Source organism: Herpailurus yagouaroundi, unplaced genomic scaffold (genome assembly GCF_014898765.1).
Source record: "Herpailurus yagouaroundi ecotype Mexico unplaced genomic scaffold, PumYag 161, whole genome shotgun sequence".
NCBI classification, from domain to species: domain Eukaryota; kingdom Metazoa; phylum Chordata; class Mammalia; order Carnivora; family Felidae; genus Herpailurus; species Herpailurus yagouaroundi.
Genome location: NW_024412402.1, coordinates 13811055 through 13834066, shown reverse-complemented (window position 1 = coordinate 13834066; position 23012 = coordinate 13811055). Strand labels below are relative to the sequence as shown.

The following is a 23012-nucleotide window of genomic DNA, read 5'->3' as shown; positions in this document are numbered from 1 at the left end:
AGAGCTGGTCTCATTTTCCCATCAATTTGAAGACATGGATTTGGAGTAATTGAGCACATGGGAGGAGAGGAAAATCTTCAATTGAAGATTGCTTGCCTATGCGTAATCCGTTGGTTGGTCTGTGTTCACAACACTGTGACCCTAGGTTATATTAAATTCCCAGCAGAGGACAGAAAGAACAATAATTTGTAAAGCACCTATCATGCGGCAGGCACAGCGCTAACCATAGTAAAATCATAATCAGCACACTTCACGCAGGAGGTATTAAGTATCACGCAGAGCTAAGAGACCCACGGGCCCATGACCTGAACAATTTTCCAGACTTGCGGTAGGTCGTCATAATATCACGGTGAATCTTTGAAGACTTAAGAATGCCAGAAAGTTCACTTAACCTCCCTTCATTTGGGGGTGCAGGTTGGTTGCAAACTCCAGTTGGTTTACTCTGTACCTGCCTGGATTGGAGAGTGTGCACTCCAACATTCCTGAAGGGCAAAGCATCGGACCCCGGAAGGCTAGCGTGGCTCCCTGTGACGGAGTTCCCTGTGGTCTTCCTGTCATTGCTGTTTGCAGCACGGAGAGACTCTTTGATGAGGGTTGAGTGCGCCACATTTAAAATCTCTGAGTTAGCAGTTTCCACCTTGAGAATATTCCTGGGTTTCTCCCCCAGAGTGCTCCCCATGCATCTATCTCCGTTTGAATCTTAGCGGGAAGTCCAGGGCTGCCTCGGCACCTCAGTCCCCAAAATGTGTCTCAAACAGTGTTTCTGTGTTCTTTGAAGTTTATTAATTCTGCACACTCAGTGCTTTTGAAACTCCTCTATTTCACAAACACTCAAGTAAATGTAATCGTATCTTTTTGAAGCTCTTCCTTACTGTGCTGTCATTAGTAAATAATGGGGGAAACCAGGGGGCATAGGGTATGATTATTAGTAACAATACTTTGGATTTGCACAAACTCACTCTCAATGAACCCTAGGCGGTTCCTACACATAGCTCATTTTTCCTCACCACAGCTGGGCCGGGAGACCTAGATTCTATTCTTGGTGCTTCAACAACCTTCTTGGGAAAAGTATTTAGCCACGAATTGCCTCAGTTCCCAACTATGAAGAGGGAATAATGATATTAGGATATTTGCCTCTCCCTGTCTTTATCCTAGACCTTTAGAACCTAACTAGTAAAAAAAAAAAAATGTTTTTAATCTGAAGAGCCTAAAAAGTCTAAAAGAGAAGGAGTGTGGCTTGACTTTATTTCCATTAATGAAAAGGTGAGATACAGTCTTAGGAGTTTGACTGGAAAGCTTGAAATCTGAATTGTAATCCAGTATCTGCTTCATGATAGACCATTGCCTTGGATACCTCTCTCCTTTATATTGGAAAGCACTTAGCGATCCAGCAATGGTGAATACTATAAAAGGGGACTGATCTTCTAAGGAGCATTAATTTGGTCAGCAAAGATGTCTCTATGAACCATGGCATCAATAAGACTGAATTTAAGATGAGAACACTCTTGGCTTCCAAAGCCTTCCCCTCCCCCCACCTCTCTCCTTCTCCTCACAACCTCCTGGCTGTGTAGCTGTTTCAAATATATAGACAAATAACTCCAGCCCAAGTCCCTGGCCTATATCTTTGGTCTCCTATCATCTCTAGACTCTTGGCCTGGCAATCTCCATCTTCAAAAGTTCCAGGGGCAGAAATAAGCCTTTTTGCTTGCCAGCCTAAACCTAATGACTGAATGGCAGGGAACCTAGACCAAAATAGAACTTGGCTCTTAGATGATATGCGTCAGCCAAGAATAATGCTTCTTTTTTAACGTCAGGCTCCATTCTATTAGTGCACAGGTAATAGGGATCTCATCCTTTAGGAGGCCCTTGATTTTCTCTATTTTTCACTCTCAGTTTACCCATTTATTGTATAGGAGTGAAAGCTTCTCTCTTTTACCTGCCTACATCCAAAAGGCTTTTGAAATGTACTACTTACAAATTGGTCAAGTCAGGCCCCAAGGCAGTGGGCCATAGAGTACCTTCCAGAGGGCTTCGTAGACAACATGGGCTCGTCAGATAAGTGACAGTCCCTTGTATGGAGTTAATCTAGAAGCCAAGAAAAGTCCTCTGAAGCTCACCCAATGAAGCATAAGGAGGCAACAGAATTAGTATACATATTCATATCAAAAAATATTATTAAATAATATGCTGAAGACTTCTCTCACCATTGATTTCCCCCCACTAGCCTAAAAGGCTAAGGAAAGCGAAATAATGTTTTTTTCTTTTTTACTAGGCAAAAATTCAAGTCTTTAGCCTGACATTACTTAACCTGACACTTGGAACTCTTACAGATTTGGGGTATAAAATCTGCCAGATGACTCCTTTGGAGACCACTGGAGCTTCAGACTGCTTGCACCAAACGCTGCTCCCTACTGGCTCAAAGTCTCGTTGCTTCAGGAAAATGGTTTTGCTGATCAATGCAGAAGGAAGCTTCGTCTTCCTCCCCTTCCTGGGAATATCTTTTTGTCAGTTAATGAGGGACTCTTGCTGAGGGAATTTAGATCTTTCCCATCTAAAGTATGTTTAGAGTTTAGGGGCTGGAGTCGGGGGGGACTGTGGTTATGCATCCAGCTGTCCCTTGAGAGTCACGGTCAGCCACCAAGGATGCATCTTTAGAAACTTGAGTGGTGTCAAAACTCTGAATGTGCATCAATGCCTGTCAAAGGACGGATTGAGCGCCATCATATTCTCCCTGCCCGCCCCTATCGCCCGGATGAGGTCTCGGATGGAAGCTAGCCTGCCAAGGATACCACTTGTACACGCTTCAGTGCTCTTTCCTTAGGCAAATAAGGACTTGTGTAACCTTTTTTCAGAATACATATTATGAAACTCTGGAGCCTTTCGGTCATATGGTCACGAACGATTTCTAGCTTCTCAACCTCTTTTTTTCTGAAATGAGGGCATCTGAGCTCGGTTGCTTATCTCAGATCTGGACTTACCCACACACTTTAAAGTGCAAGAGATCTCCCTCCCTCCCTGCGTGTAGCCCAGAATAGGCCTTCACAGCCACGTCATCCTGGACACTTTATCACTTGATATTACCTCCTAATCCACAGATCAGTGAGATTTCAGACAGAATCTGTCTGGCTCTCAAACAGAAACAGCATGACTTCAGAACATTTAGAATGAATTAAGCAGACCAATTTGTTATTTTTCAGAAACACAAAGGTGGCTATAAGTGGGACCTCAGCCAGAGTATGGTCTTAGAAAATAAGGTTGCAGTTCACCCTTTATTAAATGTTATTTTATGTGGCATCGTACTAAGCGTTCTTCCAAGGGTTATTTAGACATGAGCTCTGATCACTCAAAAAGTTACAATCAAAGCCACATCAGCATAAACATTTATTAAAAACTTTTGCTATGGGGGTACCTGGGTGGCTCAGTCCGTTCGTTAGGCATCCAACTTCGGCTCCGGTCATGATCTCATGGTTTGGTTTGTGGGGTCATGCCCCACGTAGGGCTCTGTGCTGATGGCTCAGAGCCTGGAACCTGCTTCGGATTCTGTGTCTTCTTCTCTCTCTGCCCCTCTCCTGCTCGCACTCTGTCTCTCTCTGCCTCTCAAAAATAAATAAATGTTAAAAAAAAAAAACTTTTGCTATATACCAGGTGCTGAGCTATATACCAGAAACACAATAGCAATCATGTGACAACCAAAGCTCCGCATTCATCTTGGAATTTGGAGCTAGAGACAACATAGTCTATGGATAGTGCCAACACCAGAACATCGAGTTCTTTCCTCTAGCTAACGGACTTATACTGCCGAGCACAGTGCCTGACATACAGTCAAGTACTCAATAAATATTCCTTGGCTAAAATGAGCTAATGAAAAGAATGAATACATGTTAAAGTGGAGTAAGTATAGACTGCTATGGAAACCACATCGGAGGAGAAACCAGGCTCGTGGGAGGGGATGAACTGTGTGGAAAGTGTCATTTACACGGAGACAAGAGTCAACACAATGATCTAAAGGAAAGACCGGGCTCATGGAGTTCGATCTGGTTCGGATCCTAGCGCTGCGGTCAGAGCTGGGCAGTTCCAACTATCCCAAACCTTTGAAAACACTGATGATGGCTTTGGAAGACAAAATGAGATATTATTTGCCTGTAAGTGTCTGTCACATCGAAGAACTCAAGAGCAGCTAGTAAAGGAGTAACAGAGAACAGAACTGCAACGTTAAAGCAATAAAGACCTGAGGAGTAAGGTTAAGAGCACAAACACTTTGAGGGATGGATGGCAATGACGAGCTTAATTTAAAGTCACGGTGGCAGCAGGGAGAGGTGCTCCCGAAGTTCTTAGCTTCTAAGCCCAGACAAGGCTGGGGGGAGGGTAGGTGTCTTACGGGATTTATCTTCCTCTTCCAATCCGTCTGAAGGCTTTCAAATTCAGCTTTTAGCTGCAAAACCACGTGGGCCCTGCCCGTCACTGTTTACGGTATGGTAAATGCCCTTTTCAGATCATCAGATCCTCTTAAAATATTGTGACGTGTTGAAGCTCGAGACAGACCATGTATGTGTATATGTTTATATACAGAGACATAGAAATACACACATAAAAATATAACCCTTTTCTCTAGAAGGCCTTGCAATAATTAGCTTCTGTTGCTTTTATCTTAAATACCCACAAATATACCAGACCCCTTTCTTCTGTGCTTCCTTCCCTCCATGTCCATCAGGCCCTTTCCCACTGCGTTCATATAGTTGGATCAGCGCGCGCGCGCACACACACACACACACACACACACACACACACACACCTGTTATCTACCAGCTTCAGCTTGTTTTAGGTGAGCCTTTGGGAAGTGCCCTGATCTGAACTGGATTGTCAAATATGTTAATATGGGGGCGGGGGGGGGAGGGGCAGGAGAAGATGCTGGCAGCGGACTTTGGGTTTGGGTTTTGGGTCCATAACAGGAGATACAACTATAGTTTGACATTCCCCCCCCCCAAAAAAAAAATGTCAGACAAGAGAATGTGAGAGACCAAAGAAAGGGAAAGGTGGGGGCCAAAAATGAAAACAGCTGCTGGACAGGAGAACATTCTAGACCTAACAATTGGAGGAGGGGAGAACTAGAGGTGTTTCGAATGACAATGGGGGAGGGAAAGCAGTTGGTTGGGCCTTTGAAAAGGCGCCAGGAACCAAGAGCCAGGGGCAGTGGCAGAGGGGAAGGCCAGGTAGGACAATTAAAACATAAATCTGGCTCCTCACAGCGCAGCTTGAAGCGGGGCTACAGAATTTGCTGCAGTGGGAGGTGGGGCCAGTCTGGCACAGTCTGCGGGTTTGAAAGGAGCTGGGCGGGTTGGGGAATGCCAGTCAGCCTTTGTAGTTCTGGGCTTGGGGAGGGGGCGCCGAATCCTGGGCTTCAGGTCAGAAGCCTGGCTAGGGTGGCTTTGGAGAAATTTTCCCTCTGCTCCCAAACTCTTAAAATGCGCTCATCACTTCACTGGCCTCCAATCACAGCATAAACACGTGTCCTGGAGGCTGTCCTCCAGGAGAGGTTCCAGCTCTGGTACCTGTTGGCTGACTGATGGGGTCCCTCTCCTTTCCGATTTCCCTAGATACCCTAAACGGGGCTGAATACAATATCTCTACATATGTCCCTTCATCCTGCCCAAACGCTTCACATCTCCCAGACTCCTAGGGTTAATCCCAGGGACAACCTTGCTTTGAAAGAAAAAAATGTGGTGAGCCTACTAGAAGATGTGGAACTCAGAGGCCTCTGTCTGTCCCTGCTTCAGCCAGACCCCAGACAGCCGGCTCAAGGAGATGGACATTTACAGAGAAAGAAGCAGTAAGTTTATGTTTGTTGCTGTTTGTTTTCAAGGCTTGGTCTCTCTCCCCAGAATTAAGGTCCCTGAAAGCATGAGCTTTCTTTTTTCTTTTCTTTTCTTTTCTTTTCTTTTCTTTTCTTTTCTTTTTTCTTTTTTCTTTTCTTTTCTTTTCTTTCTTTTTTCTTTCCTTTCCTTTCCTTTTCTCTTTTTTCACCCCTCTCCTTTCGTTTCTTTTTCTTTTCTTTCTTTCTCAGCAGAAGTAAATGATATCCCCTTCCCATCTTGGGGGATGATTCAGAAAAGCAATCGAATTAGAAAGGGTTTCTTCACTGGTGTTCCTGTCTTGGGTTAAAAATATCTGAAGCTGATTTGTGCGTGCTTATTCTCAACACTGTAATATTTTAATGTATATCTGCATTTGTTCAAGTAATTTGTAGTGATTGTTCTTCTCCAGAATAAATACTATATATCTGGCTGATTGGTTGTAATTAGGATGAATTTGTCCCGGCACTTGCACGGATGTCTTCTTTGAGGATTTTTGCGCATATTTGCTGCTCATCAAAGGGAAGGCTAGAAGGACTTTGGAAGGAGGGTGTGGTCGGGCTGATTCAGCTTCCTTCCAGGCCCATCCCTGACTTCTCTCTGCTCCTCCCTCTCCCCATCTCCTACCCCGGCTCCACACATCTTTCCTGAGCCAGCTGTCAAGGAAATGGCATATACCTTTCTTTTCTATCACCGCCTGTGTTAGACGGCTAGGTAGGCGACCGGTCCCTGCAAACAAACTCACTGCATTTGTTATCTGAGCGTATTTTTCCAAAGCAAGACAGACACGGGACTATTGAATCTACTCCCTAAGCTCCTCTCACCCTGGGATTCTTAGCCAACACAGTAATAACAATAATAATACTGTATTTAGAAACTCTCCAGCACATTTCCTCTCTGAGAGTCTTACAGATGTTAACTAATTAATTTTCACAACGCTCCGTACGAGAGAGGTAAATATTATTAACCAGGATGGAATATACATATGTATATACGCGAAGGACAGCAAAACAGTTCACTTGCTTATCATGGTTCACTTGATATAGTAACTGGTATTTTTAAAACACCCATCATAGATACAATAATTAGAGATGTGCTTTTGTTAACAAAGCCACTACCCACTTCTAGCGTACCCTTGGGTACTAAATAATTACCCACTTTGTGTGGTTATCTAGCTCACTAATTACCCACAGAAATTGGGGTCAGGCGTTAACTGCTTGAAGTAAGGATCCTCCAAAGACATCGCTGAGTTGTGTAGAGAACACGATGTGTTCGTAGCAAAACTTTCGTAACTCATACATTTGTATATCTTTGTAAGCAGAGTGAATACAGACAGGGGCGGATTCGCTGGGCGTGTGACAAACCGCGCTGAACTGCGGCTGCACACAGAGAGAGGTTTAGGGGAGTCTCAGAATTCCATTCTCTGCTTACCTTTCCTTTCTGAAGATGGGGGCACTGACGTGATTCCCATAATCTGGCCTTCGTGTGCAAGCACACTGAGACAATTGACGACTCTGGTTAGGAATGATTCATCTTGGCGTTACAGGGAGGCACCCAGTGAGTCAAAGATTTTTTTCTTTGACAGCTCCACCCTTTATGATTATTCTAGCATGTCTTTTTTTCTCATCAGTCTAGTGCAAACACACTATTAGCCAAATCTGAAAAAGATTCTAACCCAGTCCCCAAGCCTGCCAACCATGTCTTTCTCCTTCCCAATAACGACACACACACACACACAAAGTATTAAAGGGAATCCAATGCTATGATTGTAAGTCTGTCTGGGTTTTTTTGTTTTTTTTTTTTTTTTGCCTCTGTTTGTTCTCCCTCCCCCCCCACCTCTCCCCTCCCCTCCCTTCTCCTCTCCTCTCTTCTCCTTTCCCTTCTTCCTCTCTCTGGGTCTCCTCATGTGTGCTTTTTCTTCTCCTTTTCCTTGGCATCCAGCTGCGTTTCTGCAGGTCTCCCAGTGAGAGACAAAGCACAATGTCTGAGTTGAGCACAAAGAAGCCACCTTTAAAAAACATCGATTAGAGGAAACCTGTGTCCTCAGATATCTCCCTCCCTTCCCTGCTATTTACGGAACCCAGCGTTATACTTAACACAGCACTGCCTGTTGTCTGCATGATTCCGGCCAGCAAACTCGGGTGGAGGTGGCAATATACCCACTGTGTGTGTAGATAGGTAGAGACCCCGATTTTCAGGAGCTACCTGCTTTCCAGGATCGATGTGTAGCCGAGCTCCGAAAACGTGTGCCACCAGAAATGATGGGAGACACTCCCCTACTCAACTCAGGATGTCTTTCATTTTTATCTTCTGCCACTTTTTTGTCATCTGAATTATTACTTATCATTACCAAGGGGCCGTAGGCTGATCAGTGGAGTGTGCGTGGATCTGATGGACATTGGAGGAGAAATACTTCAGAAAGAAGGAAAATGTCTGCGGTAGAAGTAAAGGGGTAGGAGAAGCCGCAGTGAGTGATGAGTCCATTGCAGAAGCCAAGTGGTAAATCAGTGCATATGGCAAAGATAGTCAAGGAGCAAAGCCTGCCGCTGGAAGGAAAGAGATTTTTAGCGTTGTCGTCATCTCATGCCTGAATAGAGTGCGTATTTTAAATAGGGCTTGGAATCTCTGCTCTTCGTGCCTCTAAATGCCGACTGCAAGGAAGTATTTGGGGGCTGTTGACTTTCTGTCCGTAAAGAAAACCCAGCAAGGCTCACAGAATTCTCCACCTGCACGCATACAGGCATAGGTGCCCTAAATGCCCGGTGGGATGCGGAACCATTAGGCGGAGAACTGCGCCCTGGTCTCCTCTTCTTCACTCCTTTCTCTCCCCCCCCCCCCCCCCTCCCCCCCTTTCTTTTACCCCTTCTAGAAAACGTGATACCTGATCTCTGGGTCTAGCAGGCTGAGGGTTGTTTTGTTTGTTTTTTGTTTTTTGTTTTTTGGTTTTTTTTCCTGTATTCGTATAATACAATGTCTGGCCTTCCCCCTGACCTGCTGGTGTATTTTTGGTCTCATTAGCAGTCAGGGAGATGCCTTAGTGCATCCGGGGCTGCGAGTCAGGGATGAGACACTACAACGGAGAGAGCGAGCGAGCGCGAGAGGATATTAGAAGGGAGGCTTGTCTCCAAGATATGGAAGGAAGTGAGAAATGACAGGACCGCAAGCTTTGTATGTAGGAGCCTGGCAGGGCGGGGGAGCGGCGGGGAAAGCCAAGTGGTTTCTCAGAAAAGGAGGGAAGCCGTAGATAGAGCTAACGGTGATTAGAGGGGGGATATTGATTCCTTATTCTGCCAGAGATTTAAGCAGGCATGCGAGGAATCTGCACCATGGTTGGCAAAAGGAGCCTCTGTAACCAGACACTCGGGCTTTCCAGGAGCCCAGGGAGAGAGCTGAGAAGAAAGGGGGCAGTGTGGTCTAGGAAAATTCAACTTGTCGCTGATTTGTGCCTGATGCTTGCTGTCCGTCAGCAGCCTCCCTTACAATCTTTTTTTCTCTCTCTCTCCCTTTTTTTCTTGCCTTCTCCTTCTTCACTGAAGCCTAGGGGAGCCAGCAAAGATTAAATGTGCTTTCTCAAAGGCGGCCACTTCACGCTGCTATGTCGAAAAGGCCATTATTATTATTATTTTTAATAGTAAAAGAAAAAGGGAGAGAGAGGTTGAGACAGGGAGAGAGGAGCAAGGTAGGTTGATGACGGACTGGCCTTTCTGAGAGGAAAAGGAAAGTGAGAGAGAAAGGAGAGACCCTGAACTGAACGGAGGATTGTGCCTGAGAAGAACCTACAGAGGTGAGAAAAAAAAAAAAAGTTGTCTTGGAGATGGGGGGGTGGGGGATGCTGAGTAGACCCTGTACAGAGGGGAAAGAGGCATCATTTAGCTGTCTTGCTGTTATGATTCTATTTTGGAAGAGTGGGGGAGAAGAGGGGAGAGCCTGGAGTTTTAACGGTTTCTAGTTGCATATGGAAACATCTACCAAATATTTAGCATTTTTACTAAATGCCCGGGGCCCCTCCAGTGTCTTCCTTGGAGGGGGCTGCTTTGTCATTCTCTTTGACTAGCCAGCCATCTACCTTGCTTAGGCTGGAATAAAGGAAAAAAAAAAAAAAGAGGAAGGAAGGAAGGGAGGGAGGGAGGGAGGAAGGGAGGAAGGAGAGAAAAAGAGAAAGAAAGAAAGAAAGAAAGAAAGAAAGAAAGAAAAAGAAAGACAGACAAGGAGGAAGAAAAATTTTAAGAGTCTTTCCACCCACTTCCCCTCCCTTTCCTTTCGGTTTTGGAGGCAGCACAAGAACCCCTGGCTTGGGGAAAACTCAGCTTCCAGGCAGATGGGAACAAGCGACTATCTCTCAGGTACAGAACCGGTAGCTTCTGCGACAAGAGAAGGCAATTATGCTTCTGATTCCTCTGAAATATTGGCAAGAGGCTCCAAAGGTTCGGCGGCGGCGGGAGTGGGGCGGGGGAGACGGATCTCCCCAGCCTGCACCCACCCCTTCCCCACCTCGCCTCCCAAATGACAGCCTGGTGCTGGCTCTGGGTGATTTGGCCTTGGCCTCAGCCAAGCAGCTGATGAAGACGAGGCCCCCGTTTGCAGGACTGGCAAAGTGCACGCTAAAGAAAGAAGCAAGGAATTTTTTAAAAGCAGCTCTTGGGAGGTTTCTCATTCTTAAAAAAAAAAAAAAGAGAGAGAGAGAGAGAGGGAAATAAAAAACTTTTTTTTTTCGCTGAATATTTTCAAAATTTGATCAGTCCCAGTCCCTCCCTCCACTTGCACCAAATTGCCTTTTTTTTTCTCCCTCGTCAAAGCATGAGCTACAGAGTTACAGTCTCGAGATTTGGTGTATCGCTTCCTGCCCCCGCCTCCCTCCCCGCCCCGATGTCGGTCCTCTGTTGAAACACCTCGCCCAGGCTAGCGCACTGCGAGCTCCCATTAACCCCCCTTGCTCGGAATGGTGTTGCACGAGGGCTGCAGCCCTGCTCCGCTTCCAATGGGTGAGTTTAAAACGCTATTCGTATTTGTACTTCCACGGCCTCCAAGCCCTGTGCCTTGGGTCTTCTCCCTCCGAAAACCTGATTTTCTATGATTTTGCATGCGGCATGCTTGCCCAGGGGGAAAGAGATGCCTATTTTCTTTACCGTCATTTGTGCTAGTTGTAAGTTAAAGCTCCAAAAGGACATTTGATCCTTCTTTTAGACCTTGGTTTTGAAGACAGGGGCGTTCCTGGGTCTATGCATATGATTTTCCTTGTAAAACTGGATTGCCCAAAGCGTCAAAGAGTTTTTTGTTTTGTTTTGTTTTTTTCTCTGATATGCTCGCGATCGTATGTTCAGGTACGTATATGTGTCCACAGAGAGTGCGTGTGTGCATATGAATGTATCGTATTTACGTGGGCTCTAAATTTTGTGACCTGAGGAAGCTTCGAGAGTGAGGGAATACCCTGCCACCTGTTTGTGGCCTTTTTGGTCATGAACCTGGAACAGAACCTGGCTGTGGTTCTTGCTTTGCCTTGCTTTGTCTCAAGAAAGAACAATTTTCCTGCGCTCCTCTCAATCCCTGAGACCCTAACTTGTGATGTTTACCGTTTAAATCCACGGGTTAGGCTCTTGGGAGCTGTGAGTCGTGCTTGTGCATCCTGGAAATTGGGTGGAACTTCTTTCTTTAAAGCAAAAACAAAAGAAAAGAAAGTTTGTCTGAACTGACGGAGCACGGCTCAGAGGTTTTCATTGTTAGATGGGGTCAGGTGAGCAGAAAGTGGCCGCTCTCCTGGATTTCTGGTGAAGGAGGTATACATTCTGTTAGAGGAGCGTGTTGGCTGCTGTGCGTACGAATGTGTATCGCTGATGCCCAAGGCTTGGGGAACTCATCTACCGTGGTCTGTTTCTTGAGAGCAACACGCAGTACTATCCGAGCGTAACAAGAACAGCTCAGTACCTGGTGCTTGACCTCAGAACATAGCAGCTGAAGTCCCAGCATGCCCCGTGCCTCCAACTTTGAAACTCAACAGTTAATCTGAAAATCACGTCCAATTAAAACGGGCATGTGGACATGTTACACACTCAGTCCTCACACGTATGTGTCACATATACGGCCGGACAGTGAGCACACAGACGCAGATGGGGGCAAACCAGGAGTTTGGGCTAAAATAGTAGTAGGCTAAAAATTCGACTCTTGCTACGCTACAGGGAGGATGAAATTGATGGTGTTCATGAAGATTACATCTGTGGTACTTTGCGAGATTTTAAAAATAAGAGAGACAGAGCCTGCGTGCTTGGCGTCCGTTTTAAAATGTTACACGCTGTGAGTTCAAGGGTAATAGGCATTGGAAATATATTTTCTGAATATGTGAAAGCAAAGAAATAGCAGCATGCACACAATATGCAATTATTGTATCTTTTAGGAGTAATCAAGGGGTGGAAAAATTTATCAGGATTTAAATGTAATCCAACAAAGTTACTTATAACACCAAACTGTACCTTTAAAATAACCTTAAGGTAATTTGTTAGCGTTACCTCGTCTGCAGTTTTCAGAAAAACGGAACTTTCTGTGACAGAATAATTTTAGTGATTTAGATCTATCTCCTAGTTGAAGAAGAGAAACGTTAACTTACCTTTTCTTTGTTGTGAAAAACTCCCATATACAATTTTATTTAGACAGTTTTGGTATTCGTGGGCCAACACTTGTCTTATATTTTTGGGAAACACCTAAATCACCCCTGACTTCAAATGCTTTCTTCTTTTAAAGACTTTGTATTGGCTGTAACCTCATTTTATACGTGTAGTCGAAGATTAAGGAAACTGTTCTTTTCCTGTGTGTGTGTGTGTGTGTGTGTGTGTGTGTGTGTGTATGTATGGGGTTTTTTTTTGAGTGTTTATTGCAATTTCAGTCATTGACTCCAAACTGTAGTCAAGAAACCATTTTGTATCAGAAAACTGAATCGAGAAAATGAAGCGTGCAACAATTGCACTACGTCTTTTGTTGCGACCTCTCGTGCAGTTGTACTATTTAAATATTACTTTCCAGCCTTGGGAAGCCTGAATGGGCTTCAGAGAAAAGAGTTATTTGATTTTCAAGTCACCTTCGGTTTCTCCACAATGGATTAATGATTTTTTTCCCCATCGTAAGCTGGTGTGTATGCATAGGTATTTGGAAATTATGGAAAGGGATCTATTTAACTTATGGATCTATATTACCACATGATGCATATCAAATATTTGCAAAACATTTGGTGCTTTACTAAGTCAAAATCTATCTGCAGTCAGTTCTATAAAGATAGACTCATGGGCCAATAAAAACATGCTGGATATCATTCTTCTATGATTTTAAATGGGAACAGGATAGTAATTTAATACAAGTGATACAGTTTGTATTCCAAGGCTCTCTTTTGGTTTTTGGTTTTTTTTTTTTTTTTTTTTTTTTTAACATGTTTTCAAGTGGATTGCTCATGCCCTGAGGTTGCCATCACAACTGATCACACGGGCATTTAGCAATGCACAACGACGCACAGGATTTTGAATTTCAGCAGGGGACTGCTCGAGTGTAAGGGCAGGTTTCTCAACACCCCTTCTTCCTCACCGAGCCCATCAGCAAAGTTCAGTGAAATGAATAACATAATTGGTGGTTGGTTCAATCACTACCAGTCTAGACTAGCCCAGACGCATCAATTAGAGAGAGCTGTCTTTTAAAGGGGGAGTGCAACCGAAACAAGCCGGGCATTATTGATACCGATCTTTAAAAGTGCAAATCCAGCTTGGCAGATAAAAAAAAAAAAAAATAAGGCGGGGAATTGGGGGGGGGCGGTTTGCGTTGCAGGAAGAAAAGAAAAAGACGTGAAGTGGAGCTTTCGGACACAGAAGGACAGGAAGCTTGAGAGAAAAGGAGCGGATAATGAGTGAAATGCAATGCAACACCTCGTTGGAACACACAGTTACAATTCAGTTCACAGGGCATCCTGGTTCACCATATTTTTAACTAGATTCTCCCCCTCCTCCTTTTTTTATTCCTTTTTTTTTTTTTTTTTTTTTTTTTTTTTTTTGCCTCTGTTTCCAAAGAAATGCCAGCTCTACACCAAGGCAGTTGGAAATTTAACAGCTTTAGGAAGCTCTACTGAGAAGAAGGCCAAGTAATACGAACCAGCCAAAACTCCTTTTGCAACATTTTTCCCCAAAAGAAAAACACACAAGATGTTTATTTTTGAGTCTCTAATTCTACCTTTAAAAAAAAAAAAGAAAAATCAACTGTACTAACGACCAGGACTCATTTTAAATCCTGCACCTGGGAACTAATTTTATGGGCAAGACACCTTTAGGTAAACAGCTCATAGTTTTCTGTTGAATACAGTAAAATGATGAAGAATGTAACAAAAGGCTTTGGTAATTTGGTGGGGGGGGGGGGGGTTGATGGATAAATACCAGATGATTTAGAAAGCGTTAGGAACACATCAAGCCCCAGGGAAAGAAAATGTTTGATTGGTATTAATTAAAACACTGCTAATATATTCTAATAAAATCAAATTTAACATTCTAAACTAATCCGCTTGGTAGGTCAAAGGAAAAGAAAAGTATTCTCTTATTTGCATCTCTGCCATCCAAACCTGCATTTGCTCATTCAGCAGAATTAATTTTTATCACCAGCCTGTTTAATCTCCTCACAGATTTAGTCAAACTTATTCTTTCAAACTAAAAGGGATCAGGGGAGGGAATCCATGGAAGGCATTGGGAAGACTAGCGACTGTATTTAGTACTGGCTTTATATTTTACCACATCCTTTCCTCTTCATTCCCTGTACTGGGGTGTGGAGGAACCCACGATGCTGCAGGGTGGGGAGGGGGGGTGAGGGATGGTTAATTTTCCTCCCTTTCTCTTCTACCTACTGGGTTTACTGGGGAATTTCAGTTGCCAGATTACTTGAGTGGCATTTATTTCCACGACCGATGTTGCTCCGTTGATTAAGATCTCATCTATTTCTAATTTCAGAATCTGTTTTGTTACAAATTCGTGATGCGTTGGGGCGGGGCCCAAAGGGGGGGGTGAGGAGAAAAGGCTTTTGCACTACATGCCAATTTCCTCTTCTCAATTCTTTGCAACTGTAGTCCTCCTAGGAGAAAGTGGGGAGGTGGATGTAAAATTCTATTTACTAAGAGCTGAGTTCTTTGTTTCCTTTTTAAGTCGGAATGTCTGCAGCAAAATGTATATTTTCCGAAACGGCGAGTTTTGTGCTCTTGATTGTTAAACTCTCACAATGGATAAAACTGTCCCCAAATGACATCACGGCCAAAATGTTTCTCCTCTCATTAGCCTCTCATGACTACGATATCCTATGGAAAGATGTGCCCAACACAAAAAAATGAATGAGCCGTAAATATGGAGGGCCGCGTTGGCGTCTTTCAAAAGTGGGGGATTTTGCCCACTTATCAAGGGGATGGAAACTACCAGACGACAGTCCTGATGATGCTGCCTTTTTTGCTCCATTGCCTTTTTCAGTTCTTCAACGCAAAAGAGCAGTCGCAGTTCGGTTTCACATGTATTGTTCTATAATCCAGGCAATAAATGCTAATTAGTAATGCTCAAGGATCCGACCATTCAGAGTAATTATCATAATTTACTTCTTCCTTGTTAAAGACATTCCTTGCTGATTAAAAAAAAAAAAAAAAAAGATTAAATCGTTTTACCATTGCACTGCAGTGGAAATGCAGTGGGGAGAGGTCCAAGGTATAGTAATACCATCCTGGCTGCGTTTGAAGTCGCCGACATGTGCCTTTTAACTTATTCCAAATGGAATTGCAACTTAATTGCTAAAAAGAGATTCATGTAAATGCATAAAGTTTTGCATGGGCACCAGGAATGTATGATTTTATTTTACAAACCCCAGGCTCCTCCTTCCCGGCCCACCCCCTTTCTAAAACCACTTACTGAGTAGAACAAAGGAAACTGGTAACTATAGAGGCATCATTAAGTGTGAACAGCAGTAGCATGATAAAGTATGTGATATGACAACATATTTCATTGCACAAAAGTGCAGATAATTAAATAATTCAATAGTAACCCTGACTAATTAGCAGAAAGATCTTCAAGGAGGAATCAAGAAAATGGATCCAATCAACTTGAATAATACGCTCCACTCTCCAAGATCACAAATGTATATTTGGTTATTCGATAACTGATTGATTCATACAGAAAGATGAGGACAAAAGCCTGTTCCTCAAAATGGAGCTTTGATCTGGCCTCCTTTTTCGGACAGATTAATCGTATGTTCTATAAGAGCGGAATTTAACGGAGGGCCCTCTGTTTTCAATCAAAGATATAATCCGCCATTCAGTTGCGTATTTCTCTTTTATCAGGTGTTCTAAAAAATCGTCACAGCCCCTTAGCTTTTTATATCATTGCCTCAGACTCTACATGGGAAACCTCCCCCACGTTTTGTAATGAGGATTGTGTTTAAGTTTGTTTCTTCTTGCTGGAAGCAAATAAGGATCCTATGCACAGAAGGCAGAGGATAAATAACCATGCTGAATATTATATTTGGTGGAATCTCCCCCCTCCCTTGCCTAATCTATCAAGGTAATATTCCCAGTTTCATTGTTCATTGGTCCTTTCAGGGAGAGCTTCAGCTTTTACTTGAGGGTTGTAAGCACATTAGAGGAATAATTCTCTCTGGATACTATGGAGAAGGAGCCACCTGCAAGATGTTGATGCTGTTATTGAAATCTCAAGTGGAGTCAGCTTTCAAAAAATTAGATATTAGATACATCCGATATAATTTGCAATGTGTAATTATACTAATGTGCGTATAGTTGTGTGTGGCTTTACATGTTGCCTACTTGAGATTCCCGCCTCCCCCCCCCCTTGGGTATTGCTCATCATTTGAAATGGCTCCTGACTAGAATGTTCTTAAAATCAGCTTTAAAAAAAATTCCTCGCTAATTGATCTAAGAGAAAAAGGGCTCCACGGTCTGTGTTCCCATGCAAGAATGAATGGATGTGTGTGACCTTGATGTTGGAAAGTAATGGTCTCTAAGAGGGTTATCATTGTGGACATTGGGACTAGTTGTAAAATATTTGCTACCCTTTACTGATTTACTCTTCATCCAGACTGTGGACAATTTGTGAAGTGAATGGAGAATATTAGAATGGTAAATCTTACTCGTAGGAAATCCATTTCCTTTACTGGGATGAGATAAAATGCCAGGGAAATGGCTTTAGGCAGAGATAATAATTTATTGATTTAATCAGAGTAACCAAAATCATAACGATAATAACTTCTTTTCCATTTTTCCTCCATTTTGCATGGCACACGATGCATAACTAAAACTCTGCCTTCGGTCATTTATGCACTAACCTCAACTTCCCTTTTGGTGTCTCGACGTGGTCTTCCGTTGGACTGAAGACCCCCTCCCCACCAAGGAGCTGACCCCCGAAGATCTAGCCATTAAGGAAAAAGCCAGACAGTGCAACAGTGAGTTTGGTCAGCCTGGTGCGAGGCACTTGCTCTACGCTCTGTAGGTGAAGGTGCTCTTGATGCAAATTTGGAGAATCATTACCATCAGATCACGGAGGGACCCTGAGCGAGGCTACGCAAACGTCCCGATTTATGCTTATATGTTCGGGAGACAAAAAGGAGTCCGAGGGAGGCTCATGTTGAGATGATACAAGAGATTACTCATTCCAATTAAGTAGGCAGAGGCCCCAAAGAAGGCTGATTTGTTAAACATTTGACTCATACTGGACACCAAAATACGGTGGCTCATATTTTTATACCATTTGTTCCTCAACAGTCATTTTAATAATGGGGCCCATATCATGAAGGAGGCACTCTGCATGGGCCATATCTATACAACACCAAAGCGATGCATTGTTTTACTTCTCGTTTGCTCATGTATACAAGGACTTGCCCTTATTAGCTACCCCCAAAACTGTGCCAAGCGTCCTTCTTGACTCTAATAGCGTTTTAATGTATTCACAAGTGAGTCCTGCACACGTGTGTCAGGGGCTTTGTGACCCCCGTCCCCAACGATGTTCACAAAACACTGAGTTCTAAAATACCTCTGTAAGATACATTTTTAATTACTCTTCCGGGATCAGTTGCATGCTTGCTCAGCACAGAAAAATACCTGTTAACAATATTTCATACAGGGTTATATTTCAGGTTTTAGGGGGAAAAAATATCGTCCCTGCTATCTAGAGACCCATCATCAACATATCCAAAGTGTTTAGGGCAGATATGTGGCAGTATATCAGCGATACGTGTTAGTGCATCTCTTTTGCCGTGCCTAACTCATTATGCACCTTCATTGTGCTGGCATAATGAAAAGGCTGACAGTAAGGGCTTTCGTTACATCAAAATCCACCTGCAAAGTATATCTCATTCATAATAACTTTTGCAGAATAAGAGAAACACGAATACAGCTCTTCCCGAATATCCTTATCTGCAAAATGAGTGGGTTGGATGAGTTGGTCTCTAAATGTTTTTGCAGCCTTAAGGATTTTTGAAGTTGCTCTAAAGTATAGAAATAGAAGAACAACCATTCCAGGACCCTGGAATCCGGAGTCTGTTTTTACCAACAGTTGTCCTTTAAAGTTATATTTGATTCCACCTCCAGGTACTTTATTTACTAACATCTTTTGCCTTGCTGCTAAAACAGTAAAGTCTGAAGTTCATTTTCAGGAAGGGCAGAGACAAAAAAGAGGAACAGCTGAAGAATGAAAAAAGCTACACAGTGGGAGAAGGAAATTCTTGATCTGACTTCTAAGCCCATGTCCTTCAGCATTAACACAGAAGAAACCCAGACAAGCACCTGTCTTTCTATTTTAAGACCATAGTCTTTGGTCCTTCTGCCGTCATTTAATTTCTTGCAGCATGGTTTTGTTTTACCCCATTGGGTTGACGGCTTTGAGTTTCACATTTCCCTTTCCATTCGATTTATCTGAATCATGTTAATGTTCCCTTCAAAACCCACAAAGTCACATTAACGCGCCACGTTTCCCAAATTAAATCTTAACATGTTCAGGACCTCCTGAAAATTGCCCTGCCCTATTTTCTAAAGCCACTCCGAATGTATAATCTCTCCTTGAATTAAGCAAGCCTGCTCTTCCTGGCTTCCTGGTCTTTGAATGAGCTCGCACACTGCTATTCCTCCCCGCACACTCTGCTCTCCACCACTGGTACCTTTCAGCAACCTTTCTCTTCTTTCTTTCTCTTTCTTTCTTTCTTTTTCTTTCTTTCTTTCTTTCTTTCTCTTTCCCTCCCTCCCTCCACCCTTTTTCTCTCTCTCTCCCTTCCTTCCTTCCCTCCTTCCTTCCTTCTTTTCTTCCTCCCTCCCTCCCTTCCTTCCTCCTTCCCTTCCTTCCTCCTTCCCTTCCTTCCTCCCTCCCTCCCTCCCTTCCTTCTTCAGTCTCCCCCTTCCTCCCTCCCTTTTGTTCTTCCTTTCCTCCTTTCTTTCAGTGGGCACCGTATGTCGTCCTCTGAGCCAGGCCCTAGAAATACAACCACAAGAAACTGACATTAACTCCTAACAATTTTCAGTGACTTCATTCACCCCTGCGTTGCTAAGCACTTGTGTATCCACAATTATTTTATTTTGCCTTTGGTCTTTAGATTTATTTGAATTTGTCCTTAATGTCCTGTGTTCTTTTGTTGTTTTCCTATGTGTCCTATTTCAGTAAGTTGCCTGTTGGATAACCCTGAAGCTTTTCTGACGGAGCTTTTTCTCCCAGAGTGATTAGCGTGGGGTTGCTCACACGCTCAAGCAATGCTGTTGCTTGACTGGTCCTTGAGCGACGTGAAGAGCGAGAAAGTGCTACGTCTTTCTGGTGATGCAGCATTTCACGTGGAGTTAGAAATAGCACGGCCCCTAAAGTATCGTTACGTTTACTTATTTTTATCGAAGAGTCAATGTGATAACTTTCTGTGACATGTTCTGTTACTTTTTTAGTTGTGTCGATGTTCCTTTCAGCTGGTCCTATAGCCCCCCTCCTCAGGAAGGTCTCCCCAGGAAAAGGACAAAAACTTCAGAGACACAGCTGCACTGATGGACGCTCAAGCCAACAATGGAGTTGAAACAAAGAAAGAGATCACCTGAAGACACCTTCCCTGCTAAGCAGCACACCCCAAATGGCGCAGTTGCAGGCAATAGAACTCTCAGAACAGGAGACCATGTTTTCAAGAACCAGACAAAATTTAACAGTGACATCTAGATTTCTAAAGAGCCAAGGACTTTCCCTTCCTTGTGTGTATTCCTCTGTTTGTATTTAAAATTCAGTGTGACATGCCTTTCTAAAATATTTTCCCGGGATGAGTATGCTCGTGAAGGCATTGATGTTTTTACAACAGAAAATTGCACACAGGTGTTCATGGGGTAAGGAACAAAATTAGTGCTATAAGAACATCGATTTTTAGCCACACACCGTTTGATCTTAAGAGTGACCTGAAGGAACATAAAGTACTTTCGAAATACCAAAGTAGTCAGAGGCAATCCAAAGGATAACATAGTGGACATTATCCCACCTGACACAGACCAGTCAACCATTCTTTTAATCCAGCAAAATAGGTTCGCTGAGACATGATCCCTGCCTCTAAAGAGTTTAAATTTAATGAGACCAAGAAACACAAACTTTTGAAAAGATAGTAACCAATCAGGTGCATGGATGTTAAGACCACAGTAAAACTCAAGAGATAATAAGCAAAGAGTTCAGAGGAGGTCACCATAGTCTGGGCAAACCTGGCCTGTTTAGGGAAGAAAGTTTCCAAAGGAGGAAAACACAAGATGAATCTTAAAGGATAGTAAGATTTAGGGGCACCTGGTTGGCTCCGTTGGTAGAGCATGCGACTCTTAATCTCAGGGTTGTGAGTTCAAGCCCCACATTGGGCGTGGAGCCTACTTACAAAAAAAGGGGGGAGAGGTATTAAATATTTAGATGAATGGAAAGGAAAGAGAGAATAGATTGCTTTAAATGAATGCAATGTGAGCAAAGCCATGGAGGAAGGAATCTATGTGGTGAATATTGGGAATTATGAGTATACGTGTCTAGTTGACATTGAATGCCAGCATACATAGACATATACGGTAAGGACTTCCCACACACACGTCCCCTCTCTCACCTTGGGTGTCACCTGGAAATACCATCTTATTTTCCACAAAAGCAAGTGGGAGTGATTGGTGGTAATATGAGAACTTACGATTTTTCTTTTCACTTAATAACAATTAGTATTTATCGAGGTCTTAATGTATGTTAAGCATTTGACGTATGAACGCGCTTAAGCCTACAGCTCAGAACAGCCCTGCAAGATAGGTACGATTATCCCTGTTTGGAAGCTAACAGTTAATGAGATTAAGTAACTTGCCAAACGCACAGGGTCCGCACTCAGAACTGTGACCGTAAATCTCATGATCTGAAGCACGAAGTCCCAATATTGTGGTCAGTGTTGCAGTGTTAGCACTTCCGTATTCCCCGATAGTTCTTTATGGTGAACAAATAGCTATGACATTCAGTTATCCCCTCAAATTTTTCAGTTTTCTGCTTAAATGACATTAGAACGATCGAAAGACTTTTCATAGGAGAAAACTGACAGAATTGGGGAAGAGAGCTTCTCAGCATTTTAGGCTTTTGTTTGTTTTTTTGCCAGACGTTGAGGAAACGGTTCGCCTTGTTCTGCACAAAATCTAAAATTCCTGAGGATTAATAAAGGAGGGGGGAAACTCAAAGGTCATCTGTTGCAACGTGCTTTTCTACAGACGGCAAATCAAAGTGTGAGTGGCTTACAGGAAGCTCACACATTTGAGTGTGGCAGAGCTAGGTCCAGAAACCAGGCTGCCCAGTCTCCTCTCTGAGGCTCTTGAACTACCCCACCCTGCCTACATGAAGTATGAACTTGAATTTGATCAAGGAAAGTGTTCTGTCTGGGTGATTCGGGGGGGGGGGGGGGACTGCGCCTAGCAGGTTGTTTCCACTTTGCACCTGTTTTGCTTCCCACCTCAACGTGAAAACTAGCCAGTTATGAACTGACATCTTCTGATGTAGACATTGTCAATGGTCCACCCCCAAAGAACACATAATGGCTCAAATTATGTGCACCATGTCTCCAATGCTATTCTTAAGTTATTTGGAATTCTTAGTTCACCTAAACCAATCGGGTCTTCTAATGAGCATTTCCTTACCCGATTTTATGCACAGTATGTATTTGTCAGTGCTTCTGCATGAATATTTATACACGACTGTTTCGATAGTCCTTATGTTTTTGAAAATATCAATGGTTATTTGCTATTTTAATCCTCACTTATCCATGTAACGAACTCAAGAATACTTCAGCCATAAAAAGCTAGAAGTGAGGAAATCTCACTCTTTTTCACCGGATCCTTCGCATTTAATTGGCATTTAGTAATGATTAATAAAGTGGTCAGCTGGATGACACAGTTCCCAAATGCAATTCTGTCTCGAAGGAGTCAGTTAAGCTGCATCTACTTAAGGACACACATCTAGACATTTGGAAGCACCTGAATATTTGTTGTAAATTTCCACTTCAAAATCTGGCATTGTCAGACCTAGACCTCCTTGTGGCTCAGGCCGTCCTGTTTTCAAAATGATGATTATTGGCCATATCCCACACAGTTCTCATTAAGTGAGTAGCCAAGCACAAAATGTGACTTTGTTGACATTTTCTGAGACTTTGTCGTATGTCCCTTGAATCCCCAAATAAAAGCAACGTTGCATCAACTGTGAACTCGTGTTGATTTCTTGGAAGAGCGTGCTCTCATAATTTGTTTGTTTTCACTAGTGTTTATCAAAGCTAGTTTCAGGATCCACGAGGAGCAATTAATCTGATGCGATGGGAAAACGTAAATTTAGAGACTGTTGCTAACAATCCCTTATTGCCTTTCAATAAACAGCCCTGTCATCTATCCAGGTCAGAAAGCAAGGTGTGGTCCTTGTCTTTTCTCCTTTCAACTGTCATGGCTAATCAATCAGGAAAGACATGTACCTTTTCCCTTCTTCTGTTTCCAAGTCCGTCTGCTTCTCTTCATCTTCTGCGCGACTGTAGTTAAGACAGCTCTCGTGTTTCACCTGGACGATGGCGGCATGCCTCCAGTTTTTCCCTCCACACCGCCAAGCAGCCGCCAGGGAAATCTCTCTAAACCACAAATATGGTCATATCACGCCACGGTTTCAAACTTTTCACGGC

At 43.3% G+C, this 23012-nt stretch overlaps 1 long non-coding RNA gene across 1 annotated transcript; it reads left to right on the top strand.

Moving 5' to 3' along the window:
* Nucleotides 1–7717: 7717 nt before the first annotated feature.
* On the top strand, nt 7718–22553 carry LOC121035546 (uncharacterized). The gene is made up of 3 exons (XR_005792945.1): nt 7718–9633; nt 10646–10831; nt 19768–22553. It is a non-coding gene; the product is annotated as an uncharacterized LOC121035546 (long non-coding RNA).
* The last annotated feature ends 459 nt before the right edge of the window (nt 22554–23012 follow it).